This window comes from Saccostrea cucullata, unplaced genomic scaffold (assembly GCF_032062105.1).
Source record: "Saccostrea cucullata isolate Sc308-1 unplaced genomic scaffold, CSIRO_AGI_Scuc_v1 ctg3754, whole genome shotgun sequence".
Lineage (NCBI taxonomy): Eukaryota > Metazoa > Mollusca > Bivalvia > Ostreida > Ostreidae > Saccostrea > Saccostrea cuccullata.
In genome coordinates this window covers 56,107-75,680 of record NW_026941522.1, presented here as the reverse complement: position 1 = coordinate 75,680, position 19,574 = coordinate 56,107, and the positions used below count along the sequence as shown (strand labels likewise).

At 30.3% G+C, this 19,574-nt stretch overlaps 1 long non-coding RNA gene across 1 annotated transcript; it reads right to left on the bottom strand.

The window, feature by feature from the left end:
• Positions 1–6,676: 6,676 nt before the first annotated feature.
• On the bottom strand, positions 6,677–12,573 carry LOC134257985 (uncharacterized). Its single transcript, XR_009990045.1, has 4 exons — positions 12,559–12,573; positions 7,242–7,380; positions 6,902–6,949; positions 6,677–6,781 (listed from the first exon to the last, which is right to left on the bottom strand). It is a non-coding gene; the product is annotated as an uncharacterized LOC134257985 (long non-coding RNA).
• Positions 12,574–19,574: the final 7,001 nt, after the last annotated feature.

Genomic DNA, 19,574 nt, shown 5'->3' with positions numbered 1-19,574 from the left:
ATTTTTGTAAAAATCGGGGTCTTTAAATGATCGCAGATTGTGCGCATGGACCAGTCTGACGTTAAGCATTATAACGTCAAACATTTGGATTTTGCTTAACACATGTTCATGGACACACACCACATTTCTTTTTTTTTTAGGCGCAACGCACTTTCAAGTGCTTTCAATAATCTTTAAGTATCGATTATAATTTATATAATTTTTGATTCAACAATTCATAAAAATACAAGCGTCATCTAAATAAACAATTTGTATACACAAACTGCCCAGCCCAATCCGACGCTGTGCTAGATTTATAAAACGCCACGAATAGAATTCTCCAATTTCAGTGAATTACAAGTGTTTTTAAATTATTGTAGTGTCTTCGAATTTGTACACACCGTTGAAAAATCGTATACCAATCTCAAATCGATACACTTAATATGTTTCAATAATTTTGAGTTGTTTTAACAAATATTTTGTCTCTAACGCCGTTTCAACCGTATTAAAACATCATTTGTTCGGACGCTGAACCGTGCGGACGGCCGACGTCGCTTTTTTATCAAGTTTTGACACATATTTGTTAGGGTTTTTGTTTAGTATTTGTACTGTCTATATATAGTAATCTATACTTAAGATATCACAAAATGATTATAGCCTCTTTATTTGTGTAACATAACATTTTTATCAATTTTTGACTTGTTTTAAATGGAAAATAATCATTTTAATCCAAACACTTTGTATCAGAGTTTATGGCAATTAAATCTTGGTACGTGCGCACTCTCTGCGATCTTTAAAGACCCCGATTTTCATTAAACAAAAAATACTACATTCCATCAATAAAAAATTAATAAAGTTATTACTTGTTTTTTCATAAGAAATATTTTGATATACAACAGAGTTATATAGAACCATTTATTTTCACAAAAACGTCATTGTCCACGAACATTTTGGACAGCCCTCGTACTTCATATTTCTGATTTTAACAAAGTATCAAATAGATGGCTTATCGAGTCTTCTTTTTTAATTCTTTATTTATGTTACATAATCTGTTTCATTATTCATCATACAAAGTTTACTATTTTTACAGATTGTTTTTTTTTTTTTTTTGACAGAGAGAGAGAGTTGGCATGTTTAATCCTTCACATAAATAAGACTGTTTCATTTTATACTATTTTATAAAAACAATTGATTCCACTGATTCCAGTTTGTGTCAAAAATCTCTCCGTCACCATTTTTTATATGCTAAATATTGTTGATTTCCACATAAAAGTTTAATATGTGAAGTCGCAAGACTGGCGTCTATTTTTTTTCTAAACATCTCATTGTGTATATATATATATATATATAATATTTTATCCATAAGGCAAGTAAGTTATGAATATCTCTGTATTGTAATTGTTTTCCCAAAATAAAACTTTGCTTTGTGAATGAAAGTTGTAACCCTGTCCTTTGCTCACAATATATTTCAAGACTATTTGGGTCTGTACATTATCACACCCCCATAAAACATGTTTTATTGTTTCTTCTTCCATATTACAGAAAGGACATAAGTTATCATCTCTTTTCCTACTTTTCAATAGATATAAGTTTGTACCTAGTATTTTATTCAAGATTCTGTATTGAAACCATTTAAGTTTACTATTTTTTTGTAATTTTAAATGGAAGTTAAAAAAATCATCTTCCATTTATTTTCCCCTAAATCAAAAATATCATTCTATTTTCTTTTCCAAGTGGATTCAATTTCATTTACATTAATTATTTCATAAAATTGTTTTGCTTTCTTACACTTTGAAAGAATATTAGTGCTAGACAAAATTAATGGGTAAGGTAATTTTGCAGTTATATCATTAATGTTTGCTGCTTTCATCCATGCCTTTGCAGCATGTATTATACCTGCAAATTCTAAGACAATTCTAGCGCAACAATATAAAAGTAGTATCAGTTATCTCAAGGAAAGTATCCGCATACAGTAATTTTTTTGTAGCACAAGGACATCCTGTTAACAATCTGCTGGAGGATATGCCAAAATAAAAACATTGTATGTAACATACTCACGGATGCAGCTGCACATGTATACTATTGCCTAGTTTGTTTTAGTGAAATTCATCTAACATCATTAAAATGAAAAAAATAATTTCGATATTTGCTTATTTTTCTTCCCAGATATTTCATTTCTCTATTTGAAATCAATTAGAAAAAGAAAAGTTCAGTTTAAATAATTATCTGAAAATTTGTACCGTTTTGAATCTGTAATTTTTCATGCATTTAAATGACTGCAAAATGGATTTATTTTTTGGAATTAGAGTTTTCAATTCTCTTTGAAATACTTTTGGAAACAGTAAAATAGATTATAAGAAATCCAGTCTTTAAGGATCTCGAAATGTACAAATTATTCAATACGGGTTTATTGGTACTGAAACGTAATTTTTACATGTCAGTGATAAATATTAACTCCTGCATCTATGTATCTCATGGATATTGTTATTAAATAAGAAGACTATGCATTTTGTTTTGGACAATTTTGTACGTCAGACCTGTATGAAGATCTCTCAATCAAAAAAAAAAAGATAAGAATTTTTTTTTTTACTAAATGAATTCAAAAAATAAGAAAATATATCCTAAATATCTTTTGCCTGTTCAAGTAGTAAATGTCGGTAACTAGCTTTAGAGATAACACTATTTCAAGCAACATGCCTCATTGTGGATGTCCTAATACTAGACTACATGTAGAGCAATCTTCTAAAAAATAAATGTCGGTTAGTGTTATCACTGAGTACCAGGTTAACCCTCGAATGGTACGAGTATCGGTTAGTAAAACTGCTGTGAGTTACTCGTATCATCCCCGCCTACGTTGAATCCTTTAGAAAATGAAAAATTCAGTGCTATACTTAAAATATTAGCGCCACATTAAATATTGTCGTCGTCAATACGAGGAATGTTAAAAGAGCTCGGTTCACTTTATACAAAAAATGGCCCTGCAGATATATCAATTAATTGATTAACACTTGGTGTTCCTTTTGAAGCATTAAAATAAAATATAAACTTAGAGCTTTCATTTTCTATTATTTCTTTCTCCAAAAAGTCCAGGTTTTACAGAACTGGCTTTATCGAATTGCAATGTTCTTAAATTTTACGGTAAACATTTGAGTACTTTGAGTGAAAAAAATAACAGCGCACTCTATGATCTAAATAATAAAACACGTCTTTTAATCCTCAGACACAGTTCTATCATTTACCTGTTGCATATTTTAGATCACAGGTTGAGCTCTATATTAAATATCGAAAAATAGCTTTATAAATTGACCGTTTTTATACTCTTTCAGAATATGATGAAATTGACTCATTTCGTGACGTCATAATTCATTGATTAGCCAGAAAATTGCGTCATATTTATAAATACACAATCACCAAAGATTTCAGTGATATTCAGTGCATTGTTAATTAAAACTACTAGTAAGCTGTTTCAGTTTTTTTTTTTCAAAAATTCACCGGGACAGAAAAGGCAAAAGTGAACCTTGTTCTTTACAAATCAAATGAAACTCTAGGCACCTTTTTTAGTTTCTAACTGTCTAATGTTTAACTCTTAATTTACTCTAAATATGGCCTATTGTTCTGTTATTTGGCTAACACAACGCACCACTTAATGATCTCCCCTGTACCAAAGTAAACTAACAAGTTCACTAATTCGTTATAACGAATTAAATCTGTTATAACAGATTTGTTGAATTATTTATAACCAATTCAAGAATTTGTTTTAATGAATTTTTTAATTGGTTATAACGAATCAAAAAAAAATCTGTAATAACAGACTTAATTTGTTATAACAAATTAGTGAATCTGTTATAACAAATTAAATTCGTTATAATAAATTTAATGAATCTGTTTTATCAAATTAAATTGTTATAACGAATTCAATGAATCTGTTATAACAAATTAAATTCGTTATAACGAATTCAATGAATCTGTTATAACAAATTAAATTCGTTATAATGAATTCAATGAATCTGTTATAACAAATTAAATTCGTTATAACGAATTCTAAAAATCGTTATAACGAATTCAAAAATATTTTTTGATAGGTCCTAAATGGGCTTCCGTAGAATGGACATAAGTTAACCCAACTTATATTGTCCTCTCCAAAACAAACAAAATAACAAAATAAACAAATATTCACGTGATGTACAAGCAGCAAATATACAATAAAATAAATATGATAAAAAAAGAAGATGGTGCTGAGAAATACGTAAAGAAAGAATGGGAGTGCAAGGAGAGAAGAAAGAAGGAGGGGTTGTAAAAGATACATATTTGTTAATCTGATTATTAATAAAACCCTTCTGATTTTTTGTTTACATAAATTTATATACAGCTTTAACAATATTGATATTATTTTGTTGACCCGAATTGACGTCCCTAAATAAAATTCCTAGTATGTCAAGGCCTCTTGCTCCGTTGTTATTTCGTATAGTATGGAATAATTCTATTTTAATTTCAGCATAATTCTTACAGTACAAGAAGAAGTGTTCAGTTTTTTCATTAATATGTCTACAAGAACACAGAGTGATCTGAAAGTGTAACCTTAAATAAATCTGCAATAAGGATACTTACATTGTGTTTCATTCTTGTTAAGATTGAGTTTATTTTTTTTTTCACCATACGAAAAATATTTTAGGAGAGATTCACCTTTGAAGAGTCTTTTTTAAAAGCATTTACAGATCGAGGCAAAACATTCAATACCGATATTGTAGATGTGGAGAATGAATTTTTGATAAGTTTGTTTTACATCGGGAAATAGAAAAAAAGATATTGAAATTACATAAATAAAAATAGGCAGTTTATGAGAAATCAGGAGGTAATAGACTAATTAAATACTCCGGCATAATACAATGTTTTCTTTTATACATTAAACATAATTTTCTCTTTTCCCGTCTATAAGCAAATGTTTACCACCCTGTTTCCAAATATAGAGACTTACAAAAAGCATAAATAGGAAGGCCATGACAATACGCGCAGCTTCTGTCATTTCTCCAGTCAACTGCGGAAACATTAAACAATATTTCTGTTGCATTTTCAAATAGTGGCGTAATAATTGTAAAATACATCTTAGTTAAAAAATCACGATTCAATAATTTATATTTTTGAAACACACTAATATTTGTTTTAGTACCCTTTGTTTGATAGATATCAATCAAATGTTTTTACCATCAAAGTAATCAATTATTTTGCCAATAATTTCTATAAATGTCAATTTTTCACAATATTTGATGCTGTTTTTGTATAAAATCATAGAAGCAAAGATGCTGTGCGTCTTTCACTTAATTTATTTCACCGTGTGAATTCTGTCGCGAAATGACTGTTTACATTAGCACTTTGTTTATGTCTATAATTAACATCTAAATTTGAATTAAATTTGTTGTAATAATTTTTTTGAATTCGATATGACAAACTCGAAAACAAAATTATATATCACGAATTGAATTCGTTTCAACATCAACAGTATTGAAACAGTATTAAGGACAGAGGATACAAACAAATTTTTCCTTTGAAAAAGATTAAATATCATGTCACAAGTTTAGAAAAATGGATGGTTCTTAGATTGTGTTCTCCTAAGAACAGGATTATGAAAAACACTTGGAAAATATTAGTAATATTTCAATGAGAAAACAAATATAGACAAAACACATTCAGTAAAGGTTTACAGGTGAAAACAAATTTCAGAATATGTTATCTTGGTGCTAAAAGTGTAATATAAACTGAAGAAAAATATACCAAGCCAGGTGAATTTTATAAGAAAAAGCTAAATTGTAAAAATCAGCCTATGTAATATTGCTAATTTTTTGTGATTTTGTTCCTCCTCTTAAAATTTACCCGGCTTGGTATTTTTTTCTAAGGCTTCTATTACACTTTTAGCACCAAGGTAACATATTTTGAAATTTGTTTTCACATGTAAACTTTTACTGAATGTGATTTGTCAATATTTGTTTTTTATTGAAATATTACTAATATTTTCCTAGTCTATTTAATTTTCCACTTCTTAGGAGAAAATATTCTAAGAATGATCCACTTTTCTAAACTTTTGACATGATATTAAATCTTTTTCAAAGAAAAAATTTGTTTGTATCATATGTCCTTAACGTATTCAGCAGGACTATATAATTGAAGGGGAGTTAAAAGGTTTGGAAGCAATAGTCGATGTATATTTGTATGAAATACAACTTTAAGTGTAGTCTTTCTTTCGATATATAGTGGAATACAAGTCTCGGGCCTTTTGTGTTTAAACGCGTCAATTCCTTTGTTGGCATATTGGAGTGTAAGTGAAAAAAATTGTTTTCGCTTTTAATTGATTTTCCACAGAGCACAAATTAAAATTATGAAAGAAATGATGTTAAGTAATACTGTGTGTTTATTCTTTTTTAATCAAATATAAATAGTGAAAAAAATATTTGGGGAATGAATAACAGCTCATTTCACCTGATCCCACCTTTGATATTTTATAGGCTTCCTCTGCTACTGATTTGCAAGGTTTGGATGGACTTGTAAACTTGTATACTGTATTTATCTCCATATATGGCATGCTTTGGCTGCTTACCTTTTCTCCTTTCTTTTTTCTTCTTTTCTCTAATAATATCATATATATGCGCTAAAATGGGTCTGCTGCCTGATTTTTTTTCTGTTTTAAGGTTTAAAGGTTAAAAAATAAACAATTCGAACTTTATTCAACAAATGTAGTCTCACAACTTTTTTTCTCTCTGAGATTGATTGTGTCTTAATCTTCTGTGGCATCTTCAGCCAATTCTTCCATCTATAAGAAGAGAAAAAAAAAAGAATTTTGAAAAATGCAAAAAAAAAAAAAAAAGATAAATGATTAAAATTCTACTTTCAATTCCACTTTAAATTCAATCTAGATTTATCTCTTCCGCACCCGCTTAAAATCCTGCACGATTTCTGAAGCTTCGCGCTCATCCACCTTCTGAAATATGAAAAATAAAATAATTATGTAAATCATGTTAATTATCGATAATTTAAAAAAAGTTATGATATTCAAATTCAGATTGTTGCTGATAATTTTTGGATATTTTTTAAAATCAGCACTACAGTGTACTACTACAAATTTATACCTTGAACTGTTTTCAATGATATCCGATATAAATAAAGGACTGATATGTACCTATATTTTTGCGATATTGTCTTATATTCTTCGAGCTCATTTTCTAAAATATCAACTTCCACTTTTTATTCTAAATGCTGGGATAGTTACTCACCAAAGATCTACCACATGAACACCGTCTCCACCAGCCACGACAGGTACAACCTTTCAATTTCTTTACAGTTTTGCCTTCTCCTTTCTTGGAACAAGCAGTGGAGAAGAAATAGCAGAGCCATAAACAGAACAAGCCTCATCTACCAATCACAAAGCAGAATATTGTTATTATGAAATGTTTGAATGGAGTTTTGGTCATACATTGTAAAAAATAAGAAGAATAGGTTGTGTTGAGATTTAAAAAATAAATGATTTTGATTGATGTATTACTCTTTTGGAAAACATATATAGATGAAACATGCAGAGTTATTGTGAATATTACTTACAACATGTACAGTCATTCCTAATATTATTTACAACCTTTCTACATGTATAACAATTTCTAGCTACGTACATGTATTTGTGTTTGGTTTATAATTTTTGTGCCATATAAAATATTATCTACTAAGCAAGTGGCACAAAGGTAAAATTGTCAAAACTGTTAAATATAGGCAAGAGTACCATTTTCTCACAATATTATATACACATTTATACAGATTATATTTTTCTTAGTCAGAAAGTCTAAGCATATATCGTTACATGTATGTGACAGCAATAATGGTATTCTTCAACAACAAAAAAAAAAAAAAGAAAAAAAACAAAAAAACACTACTATGTATAGTATAGCATGCACAAGTCATTTTACGTTATTTATTACGCTATGTGACAGTATACAAAACTACCAGTTTTAAAAAGCGTATTTAACACATTTTCGTGCCTCTAACTTCAAAAAACCTAACTGAACTGTAAAGATAAATTGTTAAACAGTCTAAAAATTATAATTTTATAATTCTTTATCGCTGTATTTTGTTTTAATTCCTTTCAAATGTTCAAGCATGTTCTGAAATAAAACGTCATGAATTTAGCGCGTCGTAAAAACCGCATTCTTTTATTCCGCTGTTTATTGGACAACAGAGGATATATTCAGATTTCTTGGTACAGTGGTAGATACAGCTGATCATTCTGAATATAATGATACCAAACACGACTAGCCAGATTCGTATATTGCTATGATTATAGATCGTCAAATGTAAGCATTTTTTCGGAGAGTTTTTTCATTCGTTTGACGAACCGGTTGCATATGTGTTACAATTATAGATCGAAAGAGAATCTACTCCTCTTTAAGAAACTTTGTAGATTTATTTTCCTTACATCGGTGCTAAAAAGCGATCTTTCAAATAACAACATCACACATAGCCAGAGTGAATGATATTTGACGTCATTTTCACTCCTTCCACGATTCCTGAAAACTGTTTAGTAATGGAGTTTGTTTACTGTAACTATAGAGATATTAAGAGGGGAATAACTCTCGATATCTTTTTTATGGGGTACCCGAAGGGGTAATTTTAAATTATAATAATTTTTTTTTCTAAGAAACATACTAATTGAACATGTCAACAATATCACAAAACATGAAACGACTAAAAAACATCTAAAAAGTAAAATTGACGTTATAATTTTGAAGCAATAAAAAATTATAATTAAGAGTAAGATACAAATTAGAATAAAAATGTAAGAAAATAAGTATCTAGTGTAAAGTAAAAATACAATAGCCTTTTGATTTTTTAATTAAAAGAAAAGTAAATCAATTCAATTGAGTTCATGAATAAATAAGCTTATTTTATGATAAAGTAAATTCTAGAAGAAGGTGTTTACAAAATTCATGTTACAAAAAATTTTGTAAGACCCGTACATGGGATATCTTTTTACAATAACGTTCATTCAGCTTGTCTCATATGATTTTTTTCCATTGATATACAGTTTAAAACCATACATTGGCACTGTATTGAAACTTAATATATATATTTTTTGATTTTTATATACAACACAACGGTAAAAATATTAGTATTTGCCAGGAGCTCATTTTTTATTCAAGAGACATGCCTGGTCCGAGAATTTTTCGTTTGACAGCGAGGGAAATAAGGCCTACAAATATTCTAGAATCATTTTCCATGGATGTAGATCATATGCATTTAATTATGTTGTGTAAATATTGTTACATAGATTATATTTGACTGGTTAATACTATTTCTGAAAATTCTAAGTATTCTTGATTAAAACACTAACAATAAATTACATGCGTGCTAGGGCATAAACGTCGGAAGCAAATTGAAAGTGGGGTGGCTAATTGATAGTGGGTTGGGGGGGGGGGGGGGGGGGCTAAACCAATAAAAAAGGTAAATCACAATTTCAATGCCTATAAAATATCTATCTTTGCGAAAAAAAGGGGGGGGGGGGGCTAAGACCCCGATAACCCACCCCCCACCCCCGGTTCCGACGCCTATGTAGAGTATGAACATATGAATGGGTAGATGGATAGATAGTAAAATCAAATAGGCAAAATAATATTACTGATGCATCAAAGAGGTCTTGAATAAACATTTAAACGAGCAAATACAATTGTGGTCCCCCAGCTGCATTTCATTTCCGGAAATTTTCACTTAGAGCATCACGGGCGGCTCATACATCGCACCTCGGAGGTTTGAATGGAGCGTAGTGGAGTCAGCCGAGGATTCCGATTGGAAATTTTTCGGTATTTTCAACTTTTCATGGCCTACATGTTTTAGTTTTCATTTCTGACATTTTAAAATTTTCAATTTTGACACTTTTCATATTGTACTTTTTGGTTATTAAAATAAGATTGAAGAATTCACTTATGAAAAATTTCATTTACGTAATGAAAATAAAGTATATATCAAATGTCTTAGACAAAAGTTCGGTCCAGTCATTGACTTCTAATTTAGTGAACATACATGGTGGTGAAAAAATTGCATGCTCAAAAATTCTTTGAAGTAAACTTGGTGCTGCATGTACCGATGTACTATACATGTACGTGTATATACAAAATCTTTAATTTGTTTTACCGGCTGTCTGTGTCTATGTTGGTAATATGTCATTATTTATGGCATATTGTGCCAAATATGAACGCCCTATAATATGTCATTCAAAAGTTATAACTAAAGTTGATTTATTTGAAAAATAGGTCAAACATATAGGTCCAGATCAAGGGGGTCAGAAATCATAGCAATGAACATGTAAAATATGAAAGCATTATCTCTTCTCAATCAGAAGTTGTAAGGGGAAAATAGCATTTTTGAAAAGTATGTCAAACGTCAAGGTTCAAGGTCACAAGGTCAAAATCCACAGTGTATTTAGAAATGGTAAAATACATATGAAATGTGTAAGCCCTAGCCTTCTCCATCGTCAAAACCACGACTAAAATGTACGATCTTATGACCTACTATTAAGTGGACTCTGAACCGTGGCTTGTGATTATGTATCTTTTCTCATATAAAAGTTATGACCAACGTTTTTGAAAAGTAGGTCTAACTTCAAGATCAAGGTCATGGGGTAAAAAATTATAGTGTATTTAGAAAGGTCTTGTCAGAGTTAAAGCACATTAATATATATAAATTATATCTCTTCTCTGTTCTAATTCAAAATATATAACCAAGATTACATTTTTGTGATATACGAACAGATCTACAATCTGACTGACAAACAGACAGACGAATGAGATTTAAATACTCCTCGCTTTTGCGAAAGCGGGGCAAATCAAATGTTTTACACAGAGAGACAGAGAAAGAGAGAGAGATGAGAAAGGGAGAGGGATAGAGAAAATTAGGGAGAGAAAAAAGAGAGAGAAAAGGAGATAAAGGTTTGATAATTCACAAACAGTTTGGACAACCTTTAGCACCCATTAGAAAAGATCTACATGTTTAACTAAATGTCGTTCAATTAATTTTAAATTAAATCCCCCCTCTTTTTCCCTTTCAGAATTTATTATTTGCTGCTGTCATATTTATGACTAGTATTCCGCAAGTTTTTTTTTTAAATGTCCAGTTCAAACATAATTGTTTCAATCATTTATTGATTATTTAATCTATTCAGAATATAACTCTCCGATACCTAATCTAAATAATGTAAGATTTACATCACGCTCCCAGTTAATACTCGTTCCTGACCAATTCTCCGCATCATATTGATCAAATGTATTTGTATGAAGAATTTAAAATGCAGCTTTTTTTTTTATAATTTACATCAAAATTTCATGATTTTTAGTTTTCTTTATATAATAAGTGGATATCACTCCAACTCTCTATAAATCCCATGCGCAGATCCAGAAATTAAAGTTAGAGGGGGCGTCAAAAGTAGGCAGGGGGTCTGGGGGAATCCCCCGGAAGCTCCTTGATTCTTGAGATTTTGTAGGTAAAATTGAGGTCTACCGATTAGACATTTTTACATGTTCTCGACAAAACTATGATTTACGCTAACTTTGACAATTTTAGGGGGCGGATGCGACCCCCTTTAATCCGCCACTGAATCTTATAATTGCAAGCATTGTGCCTAACACAAAGATTAATTTTACAAAAGGATAAATACAGTCTTTAAATTTCTATTAATTAATGAAAAACCCAGTGACTTTGACTGTGACCTGTATGTTGAAAATAGTTTTTTTCGTTTTTAGTTTACCTTTGCAATAACTTTTGAACCACAAGATATAGAGACTTCATTTTTGGTATCCATACTTTACTAATCATGTTCTCTCAAATGACACCAAGGTCAATTGCCTTGTGACCTTGACTGTGACATATGTGCTAAAAATGGTTTTTTTTTTATTTTGTTGTTGCCGGGCGCATAGTGTTTCACAAACACATCTTATTTTAAATTAATTTGTGATCATTTTTATTGATTGGCTTTGTTGACGACTTTTTATAAGCATAACGTCAAAGTAACGTTGCGTGTCTCGTGTGACCCAATTAATTATACGGAAAAAGACTCTCACTATCTAATGATTCAGGTCAATCTAGGTGTTTGATGCAATTGATCTTTAATAACTCTGATTCTGGGCAAAGGAAATAAGAAGAGAGAGATTATATTTTGAATACATTACCTTAGGTTTTGACTTCAATGCTACTAGATATTTTCTTCAGAAAAGTGGTCACACACTAGGGCAATACCGTTACATTTCGCAATCTATTTTTAGTAACAATGCTTGACCAGAAAATCTCGAAATTACATTTTTCTTAAATGATTTTTAATAAGCTTTGATTTGCTATATAACACAAGCGGTAAATACTAAATATAAAATTTGACTTGTGTGTGCTACTATACATGTGTTAAAAAGAACATTTGCATGTATGACCGTTTTCTTAATATAGCTAATAGTTTATGGCTTTTTAAAATTCTTTACATCAATAGTTTGGATGCGTTGTAAAGAATTTAATTTATACCTAGGTTTAAAAAATTAAGAATTTTTTTTTAAAAGTCTTACGTACCCTTTGAATATTGCAAAACTTCAAATATCAGAAACATGCCTGTTCTCCTTATATTCTTTCACGCTGCGGGAGACATCTGGAAAATTAAACCAAAAATACATGACATCCTTGTGTTAAATTGCGTTGTAACAAAAAAACTAATTTATTAGTCATATAAAAGTGTAAATTTATACTTATTATACTTATCATATGATGACTAAAATCCGGATTTTAGCCCTGTTGCTAAGTGGCGGCATTAGAGCCCAATGATGTTTCTGCCTATTGAATTTTGCAGCTGTTCCAAAGCTAAAACACCATTGTATGTAACATCCTCAAGGATCTACCTGCAGGTGTACACGTAATGCATGATTTAAAATAATTAAAATGTAGGATACAATGTGGAAGTGTTCAGATAGTGGTGCATGTGGAATATGTCAAACCACACAAACAAGAGACTCTTGGGTAAATTTTGACTGCTAGAGTAATATATAATATATTTAGGGATAACTTTCACTATAAAGCAACACTTTCCAGGCAAAGTCTCAACGCAAAGAATAATTTCCAAGAGAGGGGAGGGGTCTTACTATGGGGTAAATTTTACCTCTTTAATGAAAATTATAGCATTCAATTAACCAATATGTATATGAAGTGTAAAATTTTACATGTTATGATTGATCCATTAAGTTTTTTAACAGTCCAACATTCCTCTAAAATTATTAAGACCAAACTAACTCTTTGCATCTATACTGACACGCAAAAGAAACGCAACAAGCAGTAACAACAATGTTTGATTTTTTTTATCTTATGATTTTCAAAAGCGAATAAAGTAAGGCTTAACTCACTTTTCAGAACATCAAAGATTTGATAAAAATGTTAAATGCTTATCTGTTTACTTTATTAAGAAAAATATGACTGTTAAGACACCCCCTCCCAGCCATTCAAGTAAAACGTGCAAGACTGCCCTAAACAACAATTGCAGCTAAATTTCTACGATACAATTAGTTCAATAATATCGAATTCAGCTTTCTTTGGCATTTTTAAATGCATGTTTTTCAGATGATTAGGTGGAATTTTCTCTAATTTAGAGCAGTATAGCCACCCTTGGACTACCGGTACAAGGACTGTCCTTAATGCATATGATACGTTAGACCCTTTTGAAGCGTAATGTAGTGAAATTTTGCATCAGTAACTCTCCATCACCTTTTCATTGAAATTATCCAGCTAGATCAATGGAAATGCATACATAAGACATTTTCAGGGAGCTTTAGCATCGTTACGGAAAACGAAAGGAAAGTTTATTTTTTTTTTTGAAATATTGCTGCATTACTTATGATGAACAGTAAAAAAAACCTTAAAACTCCATTATATTGCCAAATGTTTTGTTAAACATGCAATTTTTGATTTCTGTTAAGCAGACTCAAACTTGACTTCGAGTTATGGTGTGGAAATCGTTCAACCGTTAAATCACCGATGTTTACCAAATTGAAGATATTCATAATTTTAAGATACATAATTCTTAACTTTACATAACTATTTCCCTCTAAAGTAAGGTGTAAGTTTTGCATGTCAGTATATATCATAAAATTAAAGTTTTTATTTGTATAGCAATTTTTTATATTTTTTCTCATAACTTGTTATTTTTCATTCTATTTGAGGTTATAATTTATGTATATTTCTTTTATAGACACATGCCATTGTCGTTTATTGCTGTTTAATAAAGATTTAAACCTGACCTGGTCTTGTTTCTGCTCGGTTACACTAGTGTTAAAGCCTTATTTTTTAAGGATGAGGACCATTATTTTTTCTTTGCCTCGTGCTATTCGATTACATGTATCTTCTGACCTAAGAAGAAGAGGAGGTAAATTGAGCTCGAAAAAATTGAAATATGGCGGTTGAGGAGTATACAGTTTTAGCTCTTGTTGTACTTACGAATTCAAAAAGAGAAATATGATATGTTTCCATGTTTAAGGTATATATACACGTAATGAATGCCTCAAGAGGAGTAACAAAACATGACTGATTAGTATTTATTTCATTGTTTACTATACACATGGTCATGAGGAACAAATATGTGAGCTTTTCTGGATTAAATTTTGTTATCCACAAAATAAAATACAATTTACAAACGAACGACAATTTTGTCAAAATATATTTAATTTATCCTCTTTATGTGCATTTAATAACGCTTCCACAAACAAACAAAACTTCGCCTGCATACGAGAGTTGGCATTTACATGTACTATTTGAATTGATTCAACAGTACATGTAACATACTATACAAATTGGCATCTTTTCGCCTGTAACAAATTAACAAAAAATAATTATAACAGGGATTTACACATACCACTGCTATAATTTTTATGAAAACTTTGATGAACGCCTTATCAATTTAACTAATATTTGTTTTGGCTTTGTAGATACAAGTTTTCAAGAAACAGTGACCAGATTTCAATAAACTTGACGTATACAATCGACGGCTTACTTTTACACAATCAGGAAAATATTGTGAAAAAAGTTCTTATCTTAACATTTAACTACAAATACATGTACTATGAGCAATGAACTCACTAAAGGAAACCCTCGCCTTCCATATGAAATAAAATTGCAGTGTCTATTTTTTGCTGTGGGAAACCCAAAATATGTGTCGGATAAAAAGTGAAATAGGAGGTCACAATGGCAATATGTTATAAAGACTGTGAAAGTTTAATGAAATCTCGTTTAGTGGTATGAGAGGAGTTGTGGATAAGAGATGGGTACCCCAAAGCGTAACAGACGGTCTGACATACCGATTACTATATACCATACTGCTTTTCAAGCTGAGGTATAATAAAACAATAGTAACGAGCTATTTCAAAGCCCATGTTACATTATCTAGAAAGGAAATGACAACAATCCTATCTTCAACACCCTCCATTCAAACCTTGACTAATTTCTGTCGAGTTTTCCTTCCAAAATGTTTTCCTCTTTATTTTTAACGTACTTAAGTAAGTAAGTACCTACATGTAAGTAACTGAAAATAAAAGGATATACTTATTATCTTGATTAGAGTATCCAAATGAATTTTATTCTACTTCCAATTATATTTTGTTTGGTAAATAATGTTAAAGCCCTACTACCATAGTTTTCATTTAAATTTGTTCATATCATGACCCTGGGGTAGGGCGGGATCACATTGTTGGATCAAAGTTTCATATAGGAATAAAGGAAAGAAACCTAATTAACAATTTTCAAAACAGCAAGGACAAGCTAAAGATTATTCATATTGTTTGGCATCCTCTGATGAAGTTTAAGGATGTACAACACACCTACCCCAAAAAATTCCTGTCGTTTAATTTTCGTTATTTTTGTATATTTAGTACATGACTATATCTACTGCATGTATGCACATTTTGGACAAAATCGTTCGAGTGGTTTTTGGACAGGAACTTCCAAAAGTTACCCCCCTTTAGTTGTTTACAAGGAGAAAAAATTTTTAATCAATGAACTACTTAAACCTTGATTTTCAAAAAAGCCAGGTTAGATGTAAATGTCAAATTTCATTGGCTTATTCCTTTAACCATTTAACACAAAAACATAGTCATCTTTTTGATATACATATCATCAAAATAATTTTTAAAGACCTTAATATGAAAAACTATGAATTATCTAAGCCTTAAAAATTGCGTATTTTTCAAATTCAAATTTTTTTTGTGAAAAAACCTGTCGTTTAATTTTGGCAAAAAACTTTCTTTAGGTAGCTGGTAGTAAAAATAATCTTCATAATTTTTATATAATTTTTGTACGACCAGTTTTGATTTAATAGCGGAAAATTACCCCCTCCCCCTTTCTCAAAAAATCACGTTCCCGCGCGTCTTTCAGACAGGGGGTCGATCACTTTGTTATATGAATCTACAAATACGCATTAAAAAAATTAAATTGGAATATTGCTTTTGCTTCAAAAATATATTAACTTACAAATTTAAAAGTTCTCATATGTAAAGCGTATTTAAATGTAGATTTTTAGGCAATTTTTGAATACCCCTATCACCCCCACCCCTTCCTTTTTTTGCGTCGCAGACCATTAGCGTTTGACGAAACGTCGTTTACAGTGCAAATATATACTGGTATTTCGTCATTTGAATCCCGGAGGTATGCATTAGTTTTTAACTATTGACTACTCTTTTTATATGTATCAGGAAAAAATTACTGAAGGATTTTAGTGTTTAGTCCATATATGTATGCGTTATGCATTCCATATCACATGGAACCTGGATACGAATTCAAGTTTTGTTGAACTTGAATATGTTGATTCTTAATTTTATTTCTTTAATTTTATTCATTAAAAAATTGTGTATGTTCAACTCTCCTGTGATATAAATGGAATAATTGTAGTTTCTTTCATGTCATTATTTCAAACGAGACAGTATGTGGCCGTGGGGATACATCGACATTTGCATAGATGTACACCCCTCATGATATTGTACGTATTTCTTTCAATGTCGTCGCTTCTAAAGTTAAAATGAAAATTCCGTATTCGTCCACATTAACTTCAAAATATCAAATATTAAACTCTTCATCTATTTCAATTTATATCAAATCGCACTTTGATATTCTTTAAAATCTTATAGGCTACGATTTGTTTTGATTCGAGGAAATGCGAACCGACATTGTTGACAGAAAGTCAAGCGATTTGCTGCAATAGGATATTCATAAATGCAGATAATTTCAGTACAAGTGAACAATTTTTTTCAATTCTATACTTACATTGTGTATATGAGGTCTATAGTATTCAATTTTCGGATTTATCAGGTCTTGCTGTAAATGTATCTGATTCTGTGGAAAACCGTGAATAAAGGGAGGAAAATAAACATCTCCCACATTTTCAGAGTTGTTCCTCTTTGATCAGTAAGGGTCTGAGAACAACATCGATTTTACATTGTAAAAAGTTTTTTTGTTTATTTATTGTTGTTTTATTTAATTAAAGAAGAAAAACAATATTTATATCGTAAATGCACAAATTGTAATGAAGACCATTAATCAGAATGTTATATAGCCAATTATACATAATGAGAATTTCGGCAATGTAAAATAAAATTTTCAGAATTAAAAAAAATGCTGCGCTTTGATCAAAAATACAATTCATTGTATATGAAATGAAATGAAATAAACATTAAGGGATGGTATTTTATGTCTTGCTTTTTACGGAGTTTAATCAGGTTAATTAAAAAATACAAGTATGGTACGCACAATCACAGCCAAGCCCCATATCCCAATTTTCTTTCATAATTGATATACATCGGGATCGTTTTACTCGTCGTTTTGACGCTTTATTTTTGACGTTAAATTTGACGTCACGTCAAACGTTCAATTGAAATCGCAAGAGTTATCTCCCCCAGTGTGTTGTACGTCTTTAAGCTCATATATGTTCAAATCATTATCTTCAGGAAAGGACAGGGCCGCAATGGGCAATATAATCAACATTTTACACAAAGATATTTTGGAAAGCATTTGATTTTTTTTTGAAAAACAGCAAAACCATGTTAGATATAATACATATGGACGGATCCTTAGGTATTGTAGATTCTTTTTTCTCAAATCATGACCCCTGAAGTTTTAACATAAAAATGTGTAGTAAAATCCTATAAAAACCTTCTTCACAAAATCAGCAAAGCCATAATATTAGTCATATTTATATTTAAATATCCTCAGGTAGTGGAGATTCAAATTTGCTCAAATCTTGACCGATGAATGTAATGTATGGGCAAAATGGGGATTAAAGTTTAAAATTTACACAGGAATACATAAGAAAAATCTTTTAAAATCATTTTCTTGAGAACATAAAAGCTACGGTTAGTCAAATTTGTTTGGAAGTATTTTCAAGTAATGTGTATTAACGATTGTTTAAATCCTGATCCAGAAGGGGGGGGGGGGGGGGGGGCAACAATGTGCGATAAAAGTTTTACATAAGAATACATAGAAAAAATGATATCTTCTTAAAAATTTCAAAGCAGTTATTGGACATATTTATACTGTTTGATACAAACCGAGTATTTTTCTGAATTTTCTAGCCAACATTTTCATGTGAACGATGTGACTCTTGGGTCTCTTGTTTAGCTTTATGATAGTTGCCATGTTTCTTCTATATTTAGACATTGGACATTTGATACAAAGTAAGATTTTATTTATTTGCTTGAACCTTTCCTTAGATTTTGTTTTTTATTTTGACCTTTATGTAGAATCATTGCTGCGAACATGGAAGTATAAATACACTAGAGGCAAAAATTCTTTATTTAGTACGTTCTATTTAAGATTTTTTTTGAAAATGTCCGAAAATAACTAGCATGAAATCAACGCACTGTAGTTTATCATATAGTTTGTATAAATTGCGCTCAATCTTCTACAACATGAAGATAAAATACAATGAAAAGCCATATGTAATGCTAATCATAATTTATTTAGAATAACTTTTATCAATAATACAGAGAAAAGTTAGAAATGCCAAAAAGAATTATTTCCTCGTTACGTGTACATGAAATTATGTCAGTCCACTGTTCATCAGTAGTGTTGGGGAAGCCACGCATCATTCGATGTTTCATCTCTGGTTTCCATCTAAATAAAAAAAATATACCTACTACATAAGTATAAAGGTTCAAGAAGTTTCAAATACAAAGTCATACAATATAAAAGTAGTATATAATTTATCTTAAGGTTAAATTTTCTGAGGATATCCTTATACTAACTCTTTTATTTTCTTCTTTGAGACCGTTTGCCAGGTCCTAAGGAATACAAAAGGATATAGAAAAGATAGATAAGAGGGAATAGGTAACCAGAAAAATTACATAGAGCAAACATAAAAACCTTTTGCTTTACCAGATAACTGATTTATTTTTCTTTCAAGAAAATTTCTAGAAATCAACAAATTAGTTTCCACGAATGAAATTCTTTGTATAATGAATTTAATGAATTCGATATATAACGAATGGATTTGAACAATTTTGAATCATTAAAAACCAGTTAAAAATACATATGCGAATAAGATGAACCCAATTAGCAGAACT